The 24,087-nt window shown below is 61.4% G+C and overlaps 6 pseudogenes; all 6 read left to right on the forward strand.

Moving 5' to 3' along the window:
- The first annotated feature begins 3,589 nt into the window (after window positions 1-3,589).
- LOC142863969 (uncharacterized) lies at window positions 3,590-3,708 on the forward strand (annotated as a pseudogene).
- A 3,948-nt stretch (window positions 3,709-7,656) lies between these two features.
- LOC142863970 (uncharacterized) lies at window positions 7,657-7,775 on the forward strand (annotated as a pseudogene).
- Window positions 7,776-11,722: 3,947 nt separating this feature from the next.
- On the forward strand, window positions 11,723-11,841 carry LOC142863995 (uncharacterized; annotated as a pseudogene).
- Window positions 11,842-15,771: 3,930 nt separating this feature from the next.
- Window positions 15,772-15,890, forward strand: LOC142863971 (uncharacterized; annotated as a pseudogene).
- Window positions 15,891-19,826: 3,936 nt separating this feature from the next.
- Window positions 19,827-19,945, forward strand: LOC142863972 (uncharacterized; annotated as a pseudogene).
- Window positions 19,946-23,876: 3,931 nt separating this feature from the next.
- Window positions 23,877-23,995, forward strand: LOC142863973 (uncharacterized; annotated as a pseudogene).
- The last annotated feature ends 92 nt before the right edge of the window (window positions 23,996-24,087 follow it).

The raw sequence follows: 24,087 nt of genomic DNA on the forward strand, positions 1-24,087 counted from the left end.
GCTACACGTAGGAATCTCTGGTGGTGGCACCTGATGTTGGGGGATCCGGAGTCACACCCAGACCTGCTCCACAGGCCTCCTTTTACTTTTCTCTTCGGATTCGTTATTTTTTTATTTATTTATTTATTTATTTATTTATTTATTTATTTATTTATTTATTTTTTTTTTTGAGACAGAGTCTCGGTTTGTTGCCCAGGCTAGAGTGAGTGCCGTGGCGTCAGCCTAGCTCACAGCAACTTCAAACTCCTGGGCTGGAGTGATCCTTCTGCCTCAGCCTCCCGGGTAGCTGGGACTACAGGCATGCGCCACCATGCCCAGCTAATTTTTTATATATATATATATATATCAGTTGGCCAATTAATTTCTTTCTATTGATAGTAGAGACGGGGTCTCGCTCTTGCTCAGGCTGGTTTTGAACTCCTGACCTTGAGCAATCCACCCGCCTCGGCCTCCCAAGAGCTAGGATTACAGGCGTGAGCCACAGCGCCCGGCCGGATTCATTATTTTTAAAAAGTGTCTCTTATCTCTATTATTGCATTTTCTTTTCTCTCTCTTTTCAAGCAGATGATGGGAGTCCAAGTATTAAGGTGACATGTGTTGCCCGTGCCCCCCTCTCCCACCCCCGTGTTCTTATTCATTTACCTCTCATGTTGTTCCAGCGTATTGTGGGGGTACCAATGTTAAGGTCGGGTGCGTTGCCCTCTCCCAGCCTCCCCCCTCGGGTCAGAGCTTCAAGTGCGCCCATCCCCCAGTCGGTGCGCACCCACCGCATTCCTAATGGATGTGTATGCCCATCCCCTCCCCACACCCGCCCGACACCCACCCGATGAAGGTGATTCCTCTGTGTCCACTTAGGTGTCCATCAGTTCGTACCCATTTGCTGGTGAGCGTGAGCACGTGGTGCTCGTGTGTCCATTCTTGGGATACTTGGCTTACTGGAACGGGTTCCAGCTCTGGCCAGGAGAACCACGAGAGGTGCCCCCTCACCGCTGCTCCTCATAGCCGAATAGCACTCCGTGGTGTCCACGCGCCACATTTCATTTACGCACTCGTGGGTCGATGGGCACTCGGGTCGCTTCCAGGTCTTTGCGATTGTGACTTGTGCCCTGACTCTAACCCTAACCCTTACCCAGCCCGTCTCCTCCACGGCCCCTGCCTGACTGACTCCTTCCCGCCCGGCCTGTCACCTGTCACCGTCCTCTGCCCCTGCCTGACACGCTCCTCCCCGCCCGGGCTGTCACCGTCCTCGGCCCCTGCCTGACGGGGCTCCTCCGTCGCCTGGGCCTTCCAAGGGCTTGGTGTGGACGCTGGTTCCAGGACGCCCTCCCAGGAAGCCGGTAGCAGGGCGGCTGCGGCGTCTCCCGCAACCCAACCGTCCGACGGCCGGCCGGCCGGCCGCCCGTCCCTAAGTGGCCTGCGGGGGACGTGCTCCCGCTGTGCCGTGGGGGCCCAGCCTGGTGTCTTCTCTGAGGCCCCGCGGCTGCCGCTCCCCGCAAGGGGAGAGCCGCGGAGGTGGGGACCGCCTCCTCATGGGGACGTACACCCAGCTCTCCACGTCGGATTCCGGGGCTCTCTGTCCTGCCAGAAGGCCCAGCTGGCCTGCGGGTCCTTAGAGTGGCAAAAACATCCGAAAACTGAGATTGAGGGTCTGGTGGGTGTCTGCACTTTTGTGCTGGGCACCCCAGGGAGGCCCGGGGGCTGGCTGGACAACGCGGTCTGCTGGGCTGGGGGGGGGGTTTGGAGGAGCAACTGATGCCCTTTGCACTTTGGGTAGCAAGTGTCTGAGGTGTCTCTGGGCCCTGCGCCATGTGGGGGCGGGGGCGGGGGCGGGGTGGGAGGAGGAGGAGGAGGAGGAGGACGAGGAGGAGGAGGCGGGAAGGGCTGTGGCCTGCAGTCGTGTTCCCCGGGGTGGCACGGCATGTGGCTTCTTCCACAGGCTGCTTGGCCTGGGCTCCCTGCACCTGGGCCTTTGGAGGACTGGCCCTGTGCTTGCCAACACTTCCTGCAGGGACCCAGAGCTGGGAGGTTGCATCTCTCAGCCCTGGGTCGGGCAGAGCCCCAGCGGGCCATGCCCACAAGCTCTCTCAGCACGGGTCCCCCAGAAGGCTCCTTTGGGACCAGGATTCTCTTGCGGGTGACTCTTTAAGGTCTGGCCCCTGGATGGAGGGGCACCAGGAGTAGAGGAGCAGGAAGGGGAAGGGGGTGGCCATGCGAGGGGACACTTTCAGGCCAAGTCCCAGCTTCAGCCTGATCCTCCTAGGAACCCCGGGGTGTACATCACACCTCCTGGTTGCCCCGCTCTGAGACAAGGAGCCGGGCTTCGCATTCCCACAGCAGCCAGTCGTGGGCTGAGGACACCTGGGGCGTTGGGAACTCCCTGGCTTCTCCTTGGATTAACATCTGGAGCTGCTTGGGAATCGTGCCGCCACACACACCCGAGTGCAGGTGTCTTCTGCACAGACTGCGGGCCTCGCTCTTCTGAATGCCGCTAGCTCGCCACCCACCCACGGGTGACCCTGGTCAGGGTACTTTCTCTCAGGGGCAGACTCTGATCAGGGCGGGCTACCGGTGTCTCTGTTTGCTCCTTTCTTTCTTCCATTTCGGGAAAGGCTTCCTTACTGGGTGTGGAAATCTCCAATGCCTTTCCTCGCCTATTCTGTCAGCTTTCAAATTCTCTTTCAGTTGCCACCCTCACAGATGGATTAGGAAACTCTTTCCGGTGCACTCATTAGTGAAATGACCTCAATGACGCTGGAATCCAATATCTAGTCGCCGATTTTTAGCGAGTCCACACGCCAGGGTGGTTGGGGTCCAATGCAGCCCCTGCCAGGCCCAGGCCCCTTGGACTGGGCCACAGGAGGACACAGAGGAGCGTCCCGGCCCCCACGGTAGCGTTGCCGGCAGTTCTCCAAGGGCTTGGGGGTTTTCCAGAGGGAGGAGATGGAGGGGACTGATTTCTTCAGCGCCCCACAAACCACGCCACCCCACCCCACCCATGGGACACATCCCGAGAGAGAGAGAGAGAGAGAGAGAGAGAGAGAGAGAGAGAGAGAGAGAGAGAGAGAGAGAGACGCCCCATACACTCGCTCCCCTCCCCCGTGCGCTGTGCCCCAGCCCTGGCCCGGGGGAATAGGCGGCCGCCCGGCCACAGGGCGCGGGGCGCAGCTGAAAGGGGTTGTGGGGGAGGGCGGCCCCTGGCTGGGGTCAAAGGGCGAGCGCCCCGCCCGCCCGTGCGCAGTCAGCGCGCTGGGGGTGGGGGCGGGGAGGTGAAGGAGGCCAGGCGAGGAGAGGAGGGGGGCTGGAAGGTCTCCACCTTGGCGGGTCCAGCCGTGGAGGCGCATCTTGTGTGAGTGTGAGTGAGTGAGTGAGTGTGAGTGTGAGTGTGTGTGTATAGAGAGACAGCCCCCAACCCCGGTCCGCCGCTCCCTGCCCGCCCCGCCTGTCACCCCCGCCCGCCGGACCCGGCCGGCGAACTCAACAGGCCCGGCCCGGCGCGGGTCAGCGCCGGCGCGGGGCCTGGGGCGGGAGGAGGCGGCGGGGAAGCGCAGAGAGGCTCGGCTTCTTGAGCGGGACAGGGGCGCCCTCCGGCGTCCACGGCCACACCACCCTGAACGCGCCCGATCTCCTCTGGTCTCGGAAGCTAAGCAGGGTCGGGCCTGGTTAGAACTTGGATGGGAGACCGCCCGGGAATACCGGGTGCCTTAGGCTTCTTCTTCTTCTTTTTTTTTTTTTTTTGCCTCTGGTTCTGTCGCGTTTCTGGGAGTGGGGGGGCGGCCCGGGGTGGGGGTGACCCCCACCCTCAGCGCCCGCCGCGGTGCCTGGCGCCCCAGCCCGCACCGTGGGGCCTCCTCTTGTCCCGAGCCGCGACACCGCCGCCACGCGGCAGCATGCGTGGCTTCTGGACTGTCAGGTCTCAGACCAAAGGTCTGCTCTGTGGGAACCGACACGCTGGAGGAAACCTTGAGAGTCTGAGAGGGGAGGGAGTTCCCGAAGAAGGCCAGGATGTCATTTTGAGGGAGTATGTGACCAGAACTCCTCCCGTTGCTTTTGGGGTTCTATGGGCTACACGTAGGAATCTCTGGTGGTGGCACCTGATGTTGGGGGATCCGGAGTCACACCCAGACCTGCTCCACAGGCCTCCTTTTACTTTTCTCTTCGGATTCGTTATTTTTTTATTTATTTATTTATTTATTTATTTATTTATTTATTTATTTATTTATTTATTTTTTTTTTTTTTTTGAGACAGAGTCTCGGTTTGTTGCCCAGGCTAGAGTGAGTGCCGTGGCGTCAGCCTAGCTCACAGCAACTTCAAACTCCTGGGCTGGAGTGATCCTTCTGCCTCAGCCTCTCGGGTAGCTGGGACTACAGGCATGCGCCACCATGCCCAGCTAATTTTTTATATATATATATATATCAGTTGGCCAATTAATTTCTTTCTATTGATAGTAGAGACGGGGTCTCGCTCTTGCTCAGGCTGGTTTTGAACTCCTGACCTTGAGCAATCCACCCGCCTCGGCCTCCCAAGAGCTAGGATTACAGGCGTGAGCCACAGCGCCCGGCCGGATTCATTATTTTTAAAAAGTGTCTCTTATCTCTATTATTGCATTTTCTTTTCTCTCTCTTTTCAAGCAGATGATGGGAGTCCAAGTATTAAGGTGACATGTGTTGCCCGTGCCCCCCTCTCCCACCCCCGTGTTCTTATTCATTTACCTCTCATGTTGTTCCAGCGTATTGTGGGGGTACCAATGTTAAGGTCGGGTGCGTTGCCCTCTCCCAGCCTCCCCCCTCGGGTCAGAGCTTCAAGTGCGCCCATCCCCCAGTCGGTGCGCACCCACCGCATTCCTAATGGATGTGTATGCCCATCCCCTCCCCACACCCGCCCGACACCCACCCGATGAAGGTGATTCCTCTGTGTCCACTTAGGTGTCCATCAGTTCGTACCCATTTGCTGGTGAGCGTGAGCACGTGGTGCTCGTGTGTCCATTCTTGGGATACTTGGCTTACTGGAACGGGTTCCAGCTCTGGCCAGGAGAACCACGAGAGGTGCCCCCTCACCGCTGCTCCTCATAGCCGAATAGCACTCCGTGGTGTCCACGCGCCACATTTCATTTACGCACTCGTGGGTCGATGGGCACTCGGGTCGCTTCCAGGTCTTTGCGATTGTGACTTGTGCCCTGACTCTAACCCTAACCCTTACCCAGCCCGTCTCCTCCACGGCCCCTGCCTGACTGACTCCTTCCCGCCCGGCCTGTCACCTGTCACCGTCCTCTGCCCCTGCCTGACACGCTCCTCCCCGCCCGGGCTGTCACCGTCCTCGGCCCCTGCCTGACGGGGCTCCTCCGTCGCCTGGGCCTTCCAAGGGCTTGGTGTGGACGCTGGTTCCAGGACGCCCTCCCAGGAAGCCGGTAGCAGGGCGGCTGCGGCGTCTCCCGCAACCCAACCGTCCGACGGCCGGCCGGCCGGCCGCCCGTCCCTAAGTGGCCTGCGGGGGACGTGCTCCCGCTGTGCCGTGGGGGCCCAGCCTGGTGTCTTCTCTGAGGCCCCGCGGCTGCCGCTCCCCGCAAGGGGAGAGCCGCGGAGGTGGGGACCGCCTCCTCATGGGGACGTACACCCAGCTCTCCACGTCGGATTCCGGGGCTCTCTGTCCTGCCAGAAGGCCCAGCTGGCCTGCGGGTCCTTAGAGTGGCAAAAACATCCGAAAACTGAGATTGAGGGTCTGGTGGGTGTCTGCACTTTTGTGCTGGGCACCCCAGGGAGGCCCGGGGGCTGGCTGGACAACGCGGTCTGCTGGGCTGGGGGGGGGGTTTGGAGGAGCAACTGATGCCCTTTGCACTTTGGGTAGCAAGTGTCTGAGGTGTCTCTGGGCCCTGCGCCATGTGGGGGCGGGGGCGGGGGCGGGGTGGGAGGAGGAGGAGGAGGAGGAGGACGAGGAGGAGGAGGAGGCGGGAAGGGCTGTGGCCTGCAGTCGTGTTCCCCGGGGTGGCACGGCATGTGGCTTCTTCCACAGGCTGCTTGGCCTGGGCTCCCTGCACCTGGGCCTTTGGAGGACTGGCCCTGTGCTTGCCAACACTTCCTGCAGGGACCCAGAGCTGGGAGGTTGCATCTCTCAGCCCTGGGTCGGGCAGAGCCCCAGCGGGCCATGCCCACAAGCTCTCTCAGCACGGGTCCCCCAGAAGGCTCCTTTGGGACCAGGATTCTCTTGCGGGTGACTCTTTAAGGTCTGGCCCCTGGATGGAGGGGCACCAGGAGTAGAGGAGCAGGAAGGGGAAGGGGGTGGCCATGCGAGGGGACACTTTCAGGCCAAGTCCCAGCTTCAGCCTGATCCTCCTAGGAACCCCGGGGTGTACATCACACCTCCTGGTTGCCCCGCTCTGAGACAAGGAGCCGGGCTTCGCATTCCCACAGCAGCCAGTCGTGGGCTGAGGACACCTGGGGCGTTGGGAACTCCCTGGCTTCTCCTTGGATTAACATCTGGAGCTGCTTGGGAATCGTGCCGCCACACACACCCGAGTGCAGGTGTCTTCTGCACAGACTGCGGGCCTCGCTCTTCTGAATGCCGCTAGCTCGCCACCCACCCACGGGTGACCCTGGTCAGGGTACTTTCTCTCAGGGGCAGACTCTGATCCGGGCGGGCTACCGGTGTCTCTGTTTGCTCCTTTCTTTCTTCCATTTCGGGAAAGGCTTCCTTACTGGGTGTGGAAATCTCCAATGCCTTTCCTCGCCTATTCTGTCAGCTTTCAAATTCTCTTTCAGTTGCCACCCTCACAGATGGATTAGGAAACTCTTTCCGGTGCACTCATTAGTGAAATGACCTCAATGACGCTGGAATCCAATATCTAGTCGCCGATTTTTAGCGAGTCCACACGCCAGGGTGGTTGGGGTCCAATGCAGCCCCTGCCAGGCCCAGGCCCCTTGGACTGGGCCACAGGAGGACACAGAGGAGCGTCCCGGCCCCCACGGTAGCGTTGCCGGCAGTTCTCCAAGGGCTTGGGGGTTTTCCAGAGGGAGGAGATGGAGGGGACTGATTTCTTCAGCGCCCCACAAACCACGCCACCCCACCCCACCCATGGGACACATCCCGAGAGAGAGAGAGAGAGAGAGAGAGAGAGAGAGAGAGAGAGAGAGAGAGAGAGAGAGACGCCCCATACACTCGCTCCCCTCCCCCGTGCGCTGTGCCCCAGCCCTGGCCCGGGGGAATAGGCGGCCGCCCGGCCACAGGGCGCGGGGCGCAGCTGAAAGGGGTTGTGGGGGAGGGCGGCCCCTGGCTGGGGTCAAAGGGCGAGCGCCCCGCCCGCCCGTGCGCAGTCAGCGCGCTGGGGGTGGGGGCGGGGAGGTGAAGGAGGCCAGGCGAGGAGAGGAGGGGGGCTGGAAGGTCTCCACCTTGGCGGGTCCAGCCGTGGAGGCGCATCTTGTGTGAGTGTGAGTGAGTGAGTGAGTGTGAGTGTGAGTGTGTGTGTATAGAGAGACAGCCCCCAACCCCGGCCCGCCGCTCCCTGCCCGCCCCGCCTGTCACCCCCGCCCGCCGGACCCGGCCGGCGAACTCAACAGGCCCGGCCCGGCGCGGGTCAGCGCCGGCGCGGGGCCTGGGGCGGGAGGAGGCGGCGGGGAAGCGCAGAGAGGCTCGGCTTCTTGAGCGGGACAGGGGCGCCCTCCGGCGTCCACGGCCACACCACCCTGAACGCGCCCGATCTCCTCTGGTCTCGGAAGCTAAGCAGGGTCGGGCCTGGTTAGAACTTGGATGGGAGACCGCCCGGGAATACCGGGTGCCTTAGGCTTCTTCTTCTTCTTTTTTTTTTTTTTTTGCCTCTGGTTCTGTCGCGTTTCTGGGAGTGCGGGGGCGGCCCGGGGTGGGGGTGACCCCCACCCTCAGCGCCCGCCGCGGTGCCTGGCGCCCCAGCCCGCACCGTGGGGCCTCCTCTTGTCCCGAGCCGCGACACCGCCGCCACGCGGCAGCATGCGTGGCTTCTGGACTGTCAGGTCTCAGACCAAAGGTCTGCTCTGTGGGAACCGACACGCTGGAGGAAACCTTGAGAGTCTGAGAGGGGAGGGAGTTCCCGAAGAAGGCCAGGATGTCATTTTGAGGGAGTATGTGACCAGAACTCCTCCCGTTGCTTTTGGGGTTCTATGGGCTACACGTAGGAATCTCTGGTGGTGGCACCTGATGTTGGGGGATCCGGAGTCACACCCAGACCTGCTCCACAGGCCTCCTTTTACTTTTCTCTTCGGATTCGTTATTTTTTTATTTATTTATTTATTTATTTATTTATTTATTTATTTATTTATTTTTTTTTTTTTTTTGAGACAGAGTCTCGGTTTGTTGCCCAGGCTAGAGTGAGTGCCGTGGCGTCAGCCTAGCTCACAGCAACTTCAAACTCCTGGGCTGGAGTGATCCTTCTGCCTCAGCCTCTCGGGTAGCTGGGACTACAGGCATGCGCCACCATGCCCAGCTAATTTTTTATATATATATATATATCAGTTGGCCAATTAATTTCTTTCTATTGATAGTAGAGACGGGGTCTCGCTCTTGCTCAGGCTGGTTTTGAACTCCTGACCTTGAGCAATCCACCCGCCTCGGCCTCCCAAGAGCTAGGATTACAGGCGTGAGCCACAGCGCCCGGCCGGATTCATTATTTTTAAAAAGTGTCTCTTATCTCTATTATTGCATTTTCTTTTCTCTCTCTTTTCAAGCAGATGATGGGAGTCCAAGTATTAAGGTGACATGTGTTGCCCGTGCCCCCCTCTCCCACCCCCGTGTTCTTATTCATTTACCTCTCATGTTGTTCCAGCGTATTGTGGGGGTACCAATGTTAAGGTCGGGTGCGTTGCCCTCTCCCAGCCTCCCCCCTCGGGTCAGAGCTTCAAGTGCGCCCATCCCCCAGTCGGTGCGCACCCACCGCATTCCTAATGGATGTGTATGCCCATCCCCTCCCCACACCCGCCCGACACCCACCCGATGAAGGTGATTCCTCTGTGTCCACTTAGGTGTCCATCAGTTCGTACCCATTTGCTGGTGAGCGTGAGCACGTGGTGCTCGTGTGTCCATTCTTGGGATACTTGGCTTACTGGAACGGGTTCCAGCTCTGGCCAGGAGAACCACGAGAGGTGCCCCCTCACCGCTGCTCCTCATAGCCGAATAGCACTCCGTGGTGTCCACGCGCCACATTTCATTTACGCACTCGTGGGTCGATGGGCACTCGGGTCGCTTCCAGGTCTTTGCGATTGTGACTTGTGCCCTGACTCTAACCCTAACCCTTACCCAGCCCGTCTCCTCCACGGCCCCTGCCTGACTGACTCCTTCCCGCCCGGCCTGTCACCTGTCACCGTCCTCTGCCCCTGCCTGACACGCTCCTCCCCGCCCGGGCTGTCACCGTCCTCGGCCCCTGCCTGACGGGGCTCCTCCGTCGCCTGGGCCTTCCAAGGGCTTGGTGTGGACGCTGGTTCCAGGACGCCCTCCCAGGAAGCCGGTAGCAGGGCGGCTGCGGCGTCTCCCGCAACCCAACCGTCCGACGGCCGGCCGGCCGGCCGCCCGTCCCTAAGTGGCCTGCGGGGGACGTGCTCCCGCTGTGCCGTGGGGGCCCAGCCTGGTGTCTTCTCTGAGGCCCCGCGGCTGCCGCTCCCCGCAAGGGGAGAGCCGCGGAGGTGGGGACCGCCTCCTCATGGGGACGTACACCCAGCTCTCCACGTCGGATTCCGGGGCTCTCTGTCCTGCCAGAAGGCCCAGCTGGCCTGCGGGTCCTTAGAGTGGCAAAAACATCCGAAAACTGAGATTGAGGGTCTGGTGGGTGTCTGCACTTTTGTGCTGGGCACCCCAGGGAGGCCCGGGGGCTGGCTGGACAACGCGGTCTGCTGGGCTGGGGGGGGGGTTTGGAGGAGCAACTGATGCCCTTTGCACTTTGGGTAGCAAGTGTCTGAGGTGTCTCTGGGCCCTGCGCCATGTGGGGGCGGGGGCGGGGGCGGGGTGGGAGGAGGAGGAGGAGGAGGAGGACGAGGAGGAGGAGGCGGGAAGGGCTGTGGCCTGCAGTCGTGTTCCCCGGGGTGGCACGGCATGTGGCTTCTTCCACAGGCTGCTTGGCCTGGGCTCCCTGCACCTGGGCCTTTGGAGGACTGGCCCTGTGCTTGCCAACACTTCCTGCAGGGACCCAGAGCTGGGAGGTTGCATCTCTCAGCCCTGGGTCGGGCAGAGCCCCAGCGGGCCATGCCCACAAGCTCTCTCAGCACGGGTCCCCCAGAAGGCTCCTTTGGGACCAGGATTCTCTTGCGGGTGACTCTTTAAGGTCTGGCCCCTGGATGGAGGGGCACCAGGAGTAGAGGAGCAGGAAGGGGAAGGGGGTGGCCATGCGAGGGGACACTTTCAGGCCAAGTCCCAGCTTCAGCCTGATCCTCCTAGGAACCCCGGGGTGTACATCACACCTCCTGGTTGCCCCGCTCTGAGACAAGGAGCCGGGCTTCGCATTCCCACAGCAGCCAGTCGTGGGCTGAGGACACCTGGGGCGTTGGGAACTCCCTGGCTTCTCCTTGGATTAACATCTGGAGCTGCTTGGGAATCGTGCCGCCACACACACCCGAGTGCAGGTGTCTTCTGCACAGACTGCGGGCCTCGCTCTTCTGAATGCCGCTAGCTCGCCACCCACCCACGGGTGACCCTGGTCAGGGTACTTTCTCTCAGGGGCAGACTCTGATCAGGGCGGGCTACCAGTGTCTCTGTTTGCTCCTTTCTTTCTTCCATTTCGGGAAAGGCTTCCTTACTGGGTGTGGAAATCTCCAATGCCTTTCCTCGCCTATTCTGTCAGCTTCCAAATTCTCTTTCAGTTGCCACCCTCACAGATGGATTAGGAAACTCTTTCCGGTGCACTCATTAGTGAAATGACCTCAATGACGCTGGAATCCAATATCTAGTCGCCGATTTTTAGCGAGTCCACACGCCAGGGTGGTTGGGGTCCAATGCAGCCCCTGCCAGGCCCAGGCCCCTTGGACTGGGCCACAGGAGGACACAGAGGAGCGTCCCGGCCCCCACGGTAGCGTTGCCGGCAGTTCTCCAAGGGCTTGGGGGTTTTCCAGAGGGAGGAGATGGAGGGGACTGATTTCTTCAGCGCCCCACAAACCACGCCACCCCACCCCACCCATGGGACACATCCCGAGAGAGAGAGAGAGAGAGAGAGAGAGAGAGAGAGAGAGAGAGAGAGAGAGAGAGAGAGAGAGAGAGACGCCCCATACACTCGCTCCCCTCCCCCGTGCGCTGTGCCCCAGCCCTGGCCCGGGGGAATAGGCGGCCGCCCGGCCACAGGGCGCGGGGCGCAGCTGAAAGGGGTTGTGGGGGAGGGCGGCCCCTGGCTGGGGTCAAAGGGCGAGCGCCCCGCCCGCCCATGCGCAGTCAGCGCGCTGGGGGTGGGGGCGGGGAGGTGAAGGAGGCCAGGCGAGGAGAGGAGGGGGGCTGGAAGGTCTCCACCTTGGCGGGTCCAGCCGTGGAGGCGCATCTTGTGTGAGTGTGAGTGAGTGAGTGAGTGTGAGTGTGAGTGTGTGTGTATAGAGAGACAGCCCCCAACCCCGGTCCGCCGCTCCCTGCCCGCCCCGCCTGTCACCCCCGCCCGCCGGACCCGGCCGGCGAACTCAACAGGCCCGGCCCGGCGCGGGTCAGCGCCGGCGCGGGGCCTGGGGCGGGAGGAGGCGGCGGGGAAGCGCAGAGAGGCTCGGCTTCTTGAGCGGGACAGGGGCGCCCTCCGGCGTCCACGGCCACACCACCCTGAACGCGCCCGATCTCCTCTGGTCTCGGAAGCTAAGCAGGGTCGGGCCTGGTTAGAACTTGGATGGGAGACCGCCCGGAAATACCGGGTGCCTTAGGCTTCTTCTTCTTCTTTTTTTTTTTTTTTTGCCTCTGGTTCTGTCGCGTTTCTGGGAGTGCGGGGGCGGCCCGGGGTGGGGGTGACCCCCACCCTCAGCGCCCGCCGCGGTGCCTGGCGCCCCAGCCCGCACCGTGGGGCCTCCTCTTGTCCCGAGCCGCGACACCGCCGCCACGCGGCAGCATGCGTGGCTTCTGGACTGTCAGGTCTCAGACCAAAGGTCTGCTCTGTGGGAACCGACACGCTGGAGGAAACCTTGAGAGTCTGAGAGGGGAGGGAGTTCCCGAAGAAGGCCAGGATGTCATTTTGAGGGAGTATGTGACCAGAACTCCTCCCGTTGCTTTTGGGGTTCTATGGGCTACACGTAGGAATCTCTGGTGGTGGCACCTGATGTTGGGGGATCCGGAGTCACACCCAGACCTGCTCCACAGGCCTCCTTTTACTTTTCTCTTCGGATTCGTTATTTTTTTATTTATTTATTTATTTATTTATTTATTTATTTATTTATTTATTTATTTATTTTTTTTGAGACAGAGTCTCGGTTTGTTGCCCAGGCTAGAGTGAGTGCCGTGGCGTCAGCCTAGCTCACAGCAACTTCAAACTCCTGGGCTGGAGTGATCCTTCTGCCTCAGCCTCTCGGGTAGCTGGGACTACAGGCATGCGCCACCATGCCCAGCTAATTTTTTATATATATATATATATCAGTTGGCCAATTAATTTCTTTCTATTGATAGTAGAGACGGGGTCTCGCTCTTGCTCAGGCTGGTTTTGAACTCCTGACCTTGAGCAATCCACCCGCCTCGGCCTCCCAAGAGCTAGGATTACAGGCGTGAGCCACAGCGCCCGGCCGGATTCATTATTTTTAAAAAGTGTCTCTTATCTCTATTATTGCATTTTCTTTTCTCTCTCTTTTCAAGCAGATGATGGGAGTCCAAGTATTAAGGTGACATGTGTTGCCCGTGCCCCCCTCTCCCACCCCCGTGTTCTTATTCATTTACCTCTCATGTTGTTCCAGCGTATTGTGGGGGTACCAATGTTAAGGTCGGGTGCGTTGCCCTCTCCCAGCCTCCCCCCTCGGGTCAGAGCTTCAAGTGCGCCCATCCCCCAGTCGGTGCGCACCCACCGCATTCCTAATGGATGTGTATGCCCATCCCCTCCCCACACCCGCCCGACACCCACCCGATGAAGGTGATTCCTCTGTGTCCACTTAGGTGTCCATCAGTTCGTACCCATTTGCTGGTGAGCGTGAGCACGTGGTGCTCGTGTGTCCATTCTTGGGATACTTGGCTTACTGGAACGGGTTCCAGCTCTGGCCAGGAGAACCACGAGAGGTGCCCCCTCACCGCTGCTCCTCATAGCCGAATAGCACTCCGTGGTGTCCACGCGCCACATTTCATTTACGCACTCGTGGGTCGATGGGCACTCGGGTCGCTTCCAGGTCTTTGCGATTGTGACTTGTGCCCTGACTCTAACCCTAACCCTTACCCAGCCCGTCTCCTCCACGGCCCCTGCCTGACTGACTCCTTCCCGCCCGGCCTGTCACCTGTCACCGTCCTCTGCCCCTGCCTGACACGCTCCTCCCCGCCCGGGCTGTCACCGTCCTCGGCCCCTGCCTGACGGGGCTCCTCCGTCGCCTGGGCCTTCCAAGGGCTTGGTGTGGACGCTGGTTCCAGGACGCCCTCCCAGGAAGCCGGTAGCAGGGCGGCTGCGGCGTCTCCCGCAACCCAACCGTCCGACGGCCGGCCGGCCGGCCGCCCGTCCCTAAGTGGCCTGCGGGGGACGTGCTCCCGCTGTGCCGTGGGGGCCCAGCCTGGTGTCTTCTCTGAGGCCCCGCGGCTGCCGCTCCCCGCAAGGGGAGAGCCGCGGAGGTGGGGACCGCCTCCTCATGGGGACGTACACCCAGCTCTCCACGTCGGATTCCGGGGCTCTCTGTCCTGCCAGAAGGCCCAGCTGGCCTGCGGGTCCTTAGAGTGGCAAAAACATCCGAAAACTGAGATTGAGGGTCTGGTGGGTGTCTGCACTTTTGTGCTGGGCACCCCAGGGAGGCCCGGGGGCTGGCTGGACAACGCGGTCTGCTGGGCTGGGGGGGGGGTTTGGAGGAGCAACTGATGCCCTTTGCACTTTGGGTAGCAAGTGTCTGAGGTGTCTCTGGGCCCTGCGCCATGTGGGGGCGGGGGCGGGGGCGGGGTGGGAGGAGGAGGAGGACGAGGAGGAGGAGGCGGGAAGGGCTGTGGCCTGCAGTCGTGTTCCCCGGGGTGGCACGGCATGTGGCTTCTTCCACAGGCTGCTTGGCCTGGGCTCCCTGCACCTGGGCCTTTGGAGGACTGGCCCTGTGCTTGCCAACACTTCCTGCAGGGACCCAGAGCTGGGAGGTTGCATCTCTCAGCCCTGGGTCGGGCAGAGCCCCAGCGGGCCATGCCCACAAGCTCTCTCAGCACGGGTCCCCCAGAAGGCTCCTTTGGGACCAGGATTCTCTTGCGGGTGACTCTTTAAGGTCTGGCCCCTGGATGGAGGGGCACCAGGAGTAGAGGAGCAGGAAGGGGAAGGGGGTGGCCATGCGAGGGGACACTTTCAGGCCAAGTCCCAGCTTCAGCCTGATCCTCCTAGGAACCCCGGGGTGTACATCACACCTCCTGGTTGCCCCGCTCTGAGACAAGGAGCCGGGCTTCGCATTCCCACAGCAGCCAGTCGTGGGCTGAGGACACCTGGGGCGTTGGGAACTCCCTGGCTTCTCCTTGGATTAACATCTGGAGCTGCTTGGGAATCGTGCCGCCACACACACCCGAGTGCAGGTGTCTTCTGCACAGACTGCGGGCCTCGCTCTTCTGAATGCCGCTAGCTCGCCACCCACCCACGGGTGACCCTGGTCAGGGTACTTTCTCTCAGGGGCAGACTCTGATCAGGGCGGGCTACCAGTGTCTCTGTTTGCTCCTTTCTTTCTTCCATTTCGGGAAAGGCTTCCTTACTGGGTGTGGAAATCTCCAATGCCTTTCCTCGCCTATTCTGTCAGCTTTCAAATTCTCTTTCAGTTGCCACCCTCACAGATGGATTAGGAAACTCTTTCCGGTGCACTCATTAGTGAAATGACCTCAATGACGCTGGAATCCAATATCTAGTCGCCGATTTTTAGCGAGTCCACACGCCAGGGTGGTTGGGGTCCAATGCAGCCCCTGCCAGGCCCAGGCCCCTTGGACTGGGCCACAGGAGGACACAGAGGAGCGTCCCGGCCCCCACGGTAGCGTTGCCGGCAGTTCTCCAAGGGCTTGGGGGTTTTCCAGAGGGAGGAGATGGAGGGGACTGATTTCTTCAGCGCCCCACAAACCACGCCACCCCACCCCACCCATGGGACACATCCCGAGAGAGAGAGAGAGAGAGAGAGAGAGAGAGAGAGAGAGAGAGAGAGAGAGAGAGAGAGACGCCCCATACACTCGCTCCCCTCCCCCGTGCGCTGTGCCCCAGCCCTGGCCCGGGGGAATAGGCGGCCGCCTGGCCACAGGGCGCGGGGCGCAGCTGAAAGGGGTTGTGGGGGAGGGCGGCCCCTGGCTGGGGTCAAAGGGCGAGCGCCCCGCCCGCCCATGCGCAGTCAGCGCGCTGGGGGTGGGGGCGGGGAGGTGAAGGAGGCCAGGCGAGGAGAGGAGGGGGGCTGGAAGGTCTCCACCTTGGCGGGTCCAGCCGTGGAGGCGCATCTTGTGTGAGTGTGAGTGAGTGAGTGAGTGTGAGTGTGAGTGTGTGTGTATAGAGAGACAGCCCCCAACCCCGGTCCGCCGCTCCCTGCCCGCCCCGCCTGTCACCCCCGCCCGCCGGACCCGGCCGGCGAACTCAACAGGCCCGGCCCGGCGCGGGTCAGCGCCGGCGCGGGGCCTGGGGCGGGAGGAGGCGGCGGGGAAGCGCAGAGAGGCTCGGCTTCTTGAGCGGGACAGGGGCGCCCTCCGGCGTCCACGGCCACACCACCCTGAACGCGCCCGATCTCCTCTGGTCTCGGAAGCTAAGCAGGGTCGGGCCTGGTTAGAACTTGGATGGGAGACCGCCCGGGAATACCGGGTGCCTTAGGCTTCTTCTTCTTCTTTTTTTTTTTTTTTTGCCTCTGGTTCTGTCGCGTTTCTGGGAGTGCGGGGGCGGCCCGGGGTGGGGGTGACCCCCACCCTCAGCGCCCGCCGCGGTGCCTGGCGCCCCAGCCCGCACCGTGGGGCCTCCTCTTGTCCCGAGCCGCGACACCGCCGCCACGCGGCAGCATGCGTGGCTTCTGGACTGTCAGGTCTCAGACCAAAGGTCTGCTCTGTGGGAACCGACACGCTGGAGGAAACCTTGAGAGTCTGAGAGGGGAGGGAGTTCCCGAAGAAGGCCAGGATGTCATTTTGAGGGAGTATGTGACCAGAACTCCTCCCGTTGCTTTTGGGGTTCTATGGGCTACACGTAGGAATCTCTGGTGGTGGCACCTGATGTTGGGGGATCCGGAGTCACACCCAGACCTGCTCCACAGGCCTCCTTTTACTTTTCTCTTCGGATTCGTTATTTTTTTATTTATTTATTTATTTATTTATTTATTTATTTATTTATTTATTTATTTTTTTTTTTTTTTTGAGACAGAGTCTCGGTTTGTTGCCCAGGCTAGAGTGAGTGCCGTGGCGTCAGCCTAGCTCACAGCAACTTCAAACTCCTGGGCTGGAGTGATCCTTCTGCCTCAGCCTCTCGGGTAGCTGGGACTACAGGCATGCGCCACCATGCCCAGCTAATTTTTTATATATATATATATATCAGTTGGCCAATTAATTTCTTTCTATTGATAGTAGAGACGGGGTCTCGCTCTTGCTCAGGCTGGTTTTGAACTCCTGACCTTGAGCAATCCACCCGCCTCGGCCTCCCAAGAGCTAGGATTACAGGCGTGAGCCACAGCGCCCGGCCGGATTCATTATTTTTAAAAAGTGTCTCTTATCTCTATTATTGCATTTTCTTTTCTCTCTCTTTTCAAGCAGATGATGGGAGTCCAAGTATTAAGGTGACATGTGTTGCCCGTGCCCCCCTCTCCCACCCCCGTGTTCTTATTCATTTACCTCTCATGTTGTTCCAGCGTATTGTGGGGGTACCAATGTTAAGGTCGGGTGCGTTGCCCTCTCCCAGCCTCCCCCCTCGGGTCAGAGCTTCAAGTGCGCCCATCCCCCAGTCGGTGCGCACCCACCGCATTCCTAATGGATGTGTATGCCCATCCCCTCCCCACACCCGCCCGACACCCACCCGATGAAGGTGATTCCTCTGTGTCCACTTAGGTGTCCATCAGTTCGTACCCATTTGCTGGTGAGCGTGAGCACGTGGTGCTCGTGTGTCCATTCTTGGGATACTTGGCTTACTGGAACGGGTTCCAGCTCTGGCCAGGAGAACCACGAGAGGTGCCCCCTCACCGCTGCTCCTCATAGCCGAATAGCACTCCGTGGTGTCCACGCGCCACATTTCATTTACGCACTCGTGGGTCGATGGGCACTCGGGTCGCTTCCAGGTCTTTGCGATTGTGACTTGTGCCCTGACTCTAACCCTAACCCTTACCCAGCCCGTCTCCTCCACGGCCCCTGCCTGACTGACTCCTTCCCGCCCGGCCTGTCACCTGTCACCGTCCTCTGCCCCTGCCTGACACGCTCCTCCCCGCCCGGGCTGTCACCGTCCTCGGCCCCTGCCTGACGGGGCTCCTCCGTCGCCTGGGCCTTCCAAGGGCTTGGTGTGGACGCTGGTTCCAGGACGCCCTCCCAGGAAGCCGGTAGCAGGGCGGCTGCGGCGTCTCCCGCAACCCAACCGTCCGACGGCCGGCCGGCCGGCCGCCCGTCCCTAAGTGGCCTGCGGGGGACGTGCTCCCGCTGTGCCGTGGGGGCCCAGCCTGGTGTCTTCTCTGAGGCCCCGCGGCTGCCGCTCCCCGCAAGGGGAGAGCCGCGGAGGTGGGGACCGCCTCCTCATGGGGACGTACACCCAGCTCTCCACGTCGGATTCCGGGGCTCTCTGTCCTGCCAGAAGGCCCAGCTGGCCTGCGGGTCCTTAGAGTGGCAAAAACATCCGAAAACTGAGATTGAGGGTCTGGTGGGTGTCTGCACTTTTGTGCTGGGCACCCCAGGGAGGCCCGGGGGCTGGCTGGACAACGCGGTCTGCTGGGCTGGGGGGGGGGTTTGGAGGAGCAACTGATGCCCTTTGCACTTTGGGTAGCAAGTGTCTGAGGTGTCTCTGGGCCCTGCGCCATGTGGGGGCGGGGGCGGGGGCGGGGTGGGAGGAGGAGGAGGACGAGGAGGAGGAGGCGGGAAGGGCTGTGGCCTGCAGTCGTGTTCCCCGGGGTGGCACGGCATGTGGCTTCTTCCACAGGCTGCTTGGCCTGGGCTCCCTGCACCTGGGCCTTTGGAGGACTGGCCCTGTGCTTGCCAACACTTCCTGCAGGGACCCAGAGCTGGGAGGTTGCATCTCTCAGCCCTGGGTCGGGCAGAGCCCCAGCGGGCCATGCCCACAAGCTCTCTCAGCACGGGTCCCCCAGAAGGCTCCTTTGGGACCAGGATTCTCTTGCGGGTGACTCTTTAAGGTCTGGCCCCTGGATGGAGGGGCACCAGGAGTAGAGGAGCAGGAAGGGGAAGGGGGTGGCCATGCGAGGGGACACTTTCAGGCCAAGTCCCAGCTTCAGCCTGATCCTCCTAGGAACCCCGGGGTGTACATCACACCTCCTGGTTGCCCCGCTCTGAGACAAGGAGCCGGGCTTCGCATTCCCACAGCAGCCAGTCGTGGGCTGAGGACACCTGGGGCGTTGGGAACTCCCTGGCTTCTCCTTGGATTAACATCTGGAGCTGCTTGGGAATCGTGCCGCCACACACACCCGAGTGCAGGTGTCTTCTGCACAGACTGCGGGCCTCGCTCTTCTGAATGCCGCTAGCTCGCCACCCACCCACGGGTGACCCTGGTCAGGGTACTTTCTCTCAGGGGCAGACTCTGATCAGGGCGGGCTACCAGTGTCTCTGTTTGCTCCTTTCTTTCTTCCATTTCGGGAAAGGCTTCCTTACTGGGTGTGGAAATCTCCAATGCCTTTCCTCGCCTATTCTGTCAGCTTTCAAATTCTCTTTCAGTTGCCACCCTCACAGATGGATTAGGAAACTCTTTCCGGTGCACTCATTAGTGAAATGACCTCAATGACGCTGGAATCCAATATCTAGTCGCCGATTTTTAGCGAGTCCACACGCCAGGGTGGTTGGGGTCCAATGCAGCCCCTGCCAGGCCCAGGCCCCTTGGACTGGGCCACAGGAGGACACAGAGGAGCGTCCCGGCCCCCACGGTAGCGTTGCCGGCAGTTCTCCAAGGGCTTGGGGGTTTTCCAGAGGGAGGAGATGGAGGGGACTGATTTCTTCAGCGCCCCACAAACCACGCCACCCCACCCCACCCATGGGACACATCCCGAGAGAGAGAGAGAGAGAGAGAGAGAGAGAGAGAGAGAGAGAGAGAGAGAGAGAGAGAGAGACGCCCCATACACTCGCTCCCCTCCCCCGTGCGCTGTGCCCCAGCCCTGGCCCGGGGGAATAGGCGGCCGCCTGGCCACAGGGCGCGGGGCGCAGCTGAAAGGGGTTGTGGGGGAGGGCGGCCCCTGGCTGGGGTCAAAGGGCGAGCGCCCCGCCCGCCCATGCGCAGTCAGCGCGCTGGGGGTGGGGGCGGGGAGGTGAAGGAGGCCAGGCGAGGAGAGGAGGGGGGCTGGAAGGTCTCCACCTTGGCGGGTCCAGCCGTGGAGGCGCATCTTGTGTGAGTGTGAGTGAGTGAGTGAGTGTGAGTGTGAGTGTGTGTGTATAGAGAGACAGCCCCCAACCCCGGTCCGCCGCTCCCTGCCCGCCCCGCCTGTCACCCCCGCCCGCCGGACCCGGCCGGCGAACTCAACAGGCCCGGCCCGGCGCGGGTCAGCGCCGGCGCGGGGCCTGGGGCGGGAGGAGGCGGCGGGGAAGCGCAGAGAGGCTCGGCTTCTTGAGCGGGACAGGGGCGCCCTCCGGCGTCCACGGCCACACCACCCTGAACGCGCCCGATCTCCTCTGGTCTCGGAAGCTAAGCAGGGTCGGGCCTGGTTAGAACTTGGATGGGAGACCGCCCGGGAATACCGGGTGCCTTAGGCTTCTTCTTCTTCTTTTTTTTTTTTTTTTGCCTCTGGTTCTGTCGCGTTTCTGGGAGTGCGGGGGCGGCCCGGGGTGGGGGTGACCCCCACCCTCAGCGCCCGCCGCGGTGCCTGGCGCCCCAGCCCGCACCGTGGGGCCTCCTCTTGTCCCGAGCCGCGACACCGCCGCCACGCGGCAGCATGCGTGGCTTCTGGACTGTCAGGTCTCAGACCAAAGGTCTGCTCTGTGGGAACCGACACGCTGGAGGAAACCTTGAGAGTCTGAGAGGGGAGGGAGTTCCCGAAGAAGGCCAGGATGTCATTTTGAGGGAGTATGTGACCAGAACTCCTCCCGTTGCTTTTGGGGTTCTATGGGCTACACGTAGGAATCTCTGGTGGTGGCACCTGATGTTGGGGGATCCGGAGTCACACCCAGACCTGCTCCACAGGCCTCCTTTTACTTTTCTCTTCGGATTCGTTATTTTTTTATTTATTTATTTATTTATTTATTTATTTATTTATTTATTTATTTATTTATTTTTTTTGAGACAGAGTCTCGGTTTGTTGCCCAGGCTAGAGTGAGTGCCGTGGCGTCAGCCTAGCTCACAGCAACTTCAAACTCCTGGGCTGGAGTGATCCTTCTGCCTCAGCCTCTCGGGTAGCTGGGACTACAGGCATGCGCCACCATGCCCAGCTAATTTTTTATATATATATATATATCAGTTGGCCAATTAATTTCTTTCTATTGATAGTAGAGACGGGGTCTCGCTCTTGCTCAGGCTGGTTTTGAACTCCTGACCTTGAGCAATCCACCCGCCTCGGCCTCCCAAGAGCTAGGATTACAGGCGTGAGCCACAGCGCCCGGCCGGATTCATTATTTTTAAAAAGTGTCTCTTATCTCTATTATTGCATTTTCTTTTCTCTCTCTTTTCAAGCAGATGATGGGAGTCCAAGTATTAAGGTGACATGTGTTGCCCGTGCCCCCCTCTCCCACCCCCGTGTTCTTATTCATTTACCTCTCATGTTGTTCCAGCGTATTGTGGGGGTACCAATGTTAAGGTCGGGTGCGTTGCCCTCTCCCAGCCTCCCCCCTCGGGTCAGAGCTTCAAGTGCGCCCATCCCCCAGTCGGTGCGCACCCACCGCATTCCTAATGGATGTGTATGCCCATCCCCTCCCCACACCCGCCCGACACCCACCCGATGAAGGTGATTCCTCTGTGTCCACTTAGGTGTCCATCAGTTCGTACCCATTTGCTGGTGAGCGTGAGCACGTGGTGCTCGTGTGTCCATTCTTGGGATACTTGGCTTACTGGAACGGGTTCCAGCTCTGGCCAGGAGAACCACGAGAGGTGCCCCCTCACCGCTGCTCCTCATAGCCGAATAGCACTCCGTGGTGTCCACGCGCCACATTTCATTTACGCACTCGTGGGTCGATGGGCACTCGGGTCGCTTCCAGGTCTTTGCGATTGTGACTTGTGCCCTGACTCTAACCCTAACCCTTACCCAGCCCGTCTCCTCCACGGCCCCTGCCTGACTGACTCCTTCCCGCCCGGCCTGTCACCTGTCACCGTCCTCTGCCCCTGCCTGACACGCTCCTCCCCGCCCGGGCTGTCACCGTCCTCGGCCCCTGCCTGACGGGGCTCCTCCGTCGCCTGGGCCTTCCAAGGGCTTGGTGTGGACGCTGGTTCCAGGACGCCCTCCCAGGAAGCCGGTAGCAGGGCGGCTGCGGCGTCTCCCGCAACCCAACCGTCCGACGGCCGGCCGGCCGGCCGCCCGTCCCTAAGTGGCCTGCGGGGGACGTGCTCCCGCTGTGCCGTGGGGGCCCAGCCTGGTGTCTTCTCTGAGGCCCCGCGGCTGCCGCTCCCCGCAAGGGGAGAGCCGCGGAGGTGGGGACCGCCTCCTCATGGGGACGTACACCCAGCTCTCCACGTCGGATTCCGGGGCTCTCTGTCCTGCCAGAAGGCCCAGCTGGCCTGCGGGTCCTTAGAGTGGCAAAAACATCCGAAAACTGAGATTGAGGGTCTGGTGGGTGTCTGCACTTTTGTGCTGGGCACCCCAGGGAGGCCCGGGGGCTGGCTGGACAACGCGGTCTGCTGGGCTGGGGGGGGGGTTTGGAGGAGCAACTGATGCCCTTTGCACTTTGGGTAGCAAGTGTCTGAGGTGTCTCTGGGCCCTGCGCCATGTGGGGGCGGGGGCGGGGGCGGGGTGGGAGGAGGAGGAGGACGAGGAGGAGGAGGCGGGAAGGGCTGTGGCCTGCAGTCGTGTTCCCCGGGGTGGCACGGCATGTGGCTTCTTCCACAGGCTGCTTGGCCTGGGCTCCCTGCACCTGGGCCTTTGGAGGACTGGCCCTGTGCTTGCCAACACTTCCTGCAGGGACCCAGAGCTGGGAGGTTGCATCTCTCAGCCCTGGGTCGGGCAGAGCCCCAGCGGGCCATGCCCACAAGCTCTCTCAGCACGGGTCCCCCAGAAGGCTCCTTTGGGACCAGGATTCTCTTGCGGGTGACTCTTTAAGGTCTGGCCCCTGGATGGAGGGGCACCAGGAGTAGAGGAGCAGGAAGGGGAAGGGGGTGGCCATGCGAGGGGACACTTTCAGGCCAAGTCCCAGCTTCAGCCTGATCCTCCTAGGAACCCCGGGGTGTACATCACACCTCCTGGTTGCCCCGCTCTGAGACAAGGAGCCGGGCTTCGCATTCCCACAGCAGCCAGTCGTGGGCTGAGGACACCTGGGGCGTTGGGAACTCCCTGGCTTCTCCTTGGATTAACATCTGGAGCTGCTTGGGAATCGTGCCGCCACACACACCCGAGTGCAGGTGTCTTCTGCACAGACTGCGGGCCTCGCTCTTCTGAATGCCGCTAGCTCGCCACCCACCCACGGGTGACCCTGGTCAGGGTACTTTCTCTCAGGGGCAGACTCTGATCAGGGCGGGCTACCAGTGTCTCTGTTTGCTCCTTTCTTTCTTCCATTTCGGGAAAGGCTTCCTTACTGGGTGTGGAAATCTCCAATGCCTTTCCTCGCCTATTCTGTCAGCTTTCAAATTCTCTTTCAGTTGCCACCCTCACAGATGGATTAGGAAACTCTTTCCGGTGCACTCATTAGTGAAATGACCTCAATGACGCTGGAATCCAATATCTAGTCGCCGATTTTTAGCGAGTCCACACGCCAGGGTGGTTGGGGTCCAATGCAGCCCCTGCCAGGCCCAGGCCCCTTGGACTGGGCCACAGGAGGACACAGAGGAGCGTCCCGGCCCCCACGGTAGCGTTGCCGGCAGTTCTCCAAGGGCTTGGGGGTTTTCCAGAGGGAGGAGATGGAGGGGACTGATTTCTTCAGCGCCCCACAAACCACGCCACCCCACCCCACCCATGGGACACATCCCGAAGAGAGAGAGAGAGAGAGAGAGAGAGAGAGAGAGAGAGAGAGAGAGAGAGAGAGAGAGACGCCCCATACACTCGCTCCCCTCCCCCGTGCGCTGTGCCCCAGCCCTGGCCCGGGGGAATAGGCGGCCGCCTGGCCACAGGGCGCGGGGCGCAGCTGAAAGGGGTTGTGGGGGAGGGCGGCCCCTGGCTGGGGTCAAAGGGCGAGCGCCCCGCCCGCCCATGCGCAGTCAGCGCGCTGGGGGTGGGGGCGGGGAGGTGAAGGAGGCCAGGCGAGGAGAGGAGGGGGGCTGGAAGGTCTCCACCTTGGCGGGTCCAGCCGTGGAGGCGCATCTTGTGTGAGTGTGAGTGAGTGAGTGAGTGTGAGTGTGAGTGTGTGTGTATAGAGAGACAGCCCCCAACCCCGGTCCGCCGCTCCCTGCCCGCCCCGCCTGTCACCCCCGCCCGCCGGACCCGGCCGGCGAACTCAACAGGCCCGGCCCGGCGCGGGTCAGCGCCGGCGCGGGGCCTGGGGCGGGAGGAGGCGGCGGGGAAGCGCAGAGAGGCTCGGCTTCTTGAGCGGGACAGGGGCGCCCTCCGGCGTCCACGGCCACACCACCCTGAACGCGCCCGATCTCCTCTGGTCTCGGAAGCTAAGCAGGGTCGGGCCTGGTTAGAACTTGGATGGGAGACCGCCCGGGAATACCGGGTGCCTTAGGCTTCTTCTTCTTCTTTTTTTTTTTTTTTTGCCTCTGGTTCTGTCGCGTTTCTGGGAGTGCGGGGGCGGCCCGGGGTGGGGGTGACCCCCACCCT

Source organism: Microcebus murinus, chromosome 23 (genome assembly GCF_040939455.1).
Source record: "Microcebus murinus isolate Inina chromosome 23, M.murinus_Inina_mat1.0, whole genome shotgun sequence".
NCBI lineage: Eukaryota > Metazoa > Chordata > Mammalia > Primates > Cheirogaleidae > Microcebus > Microcebus murinus.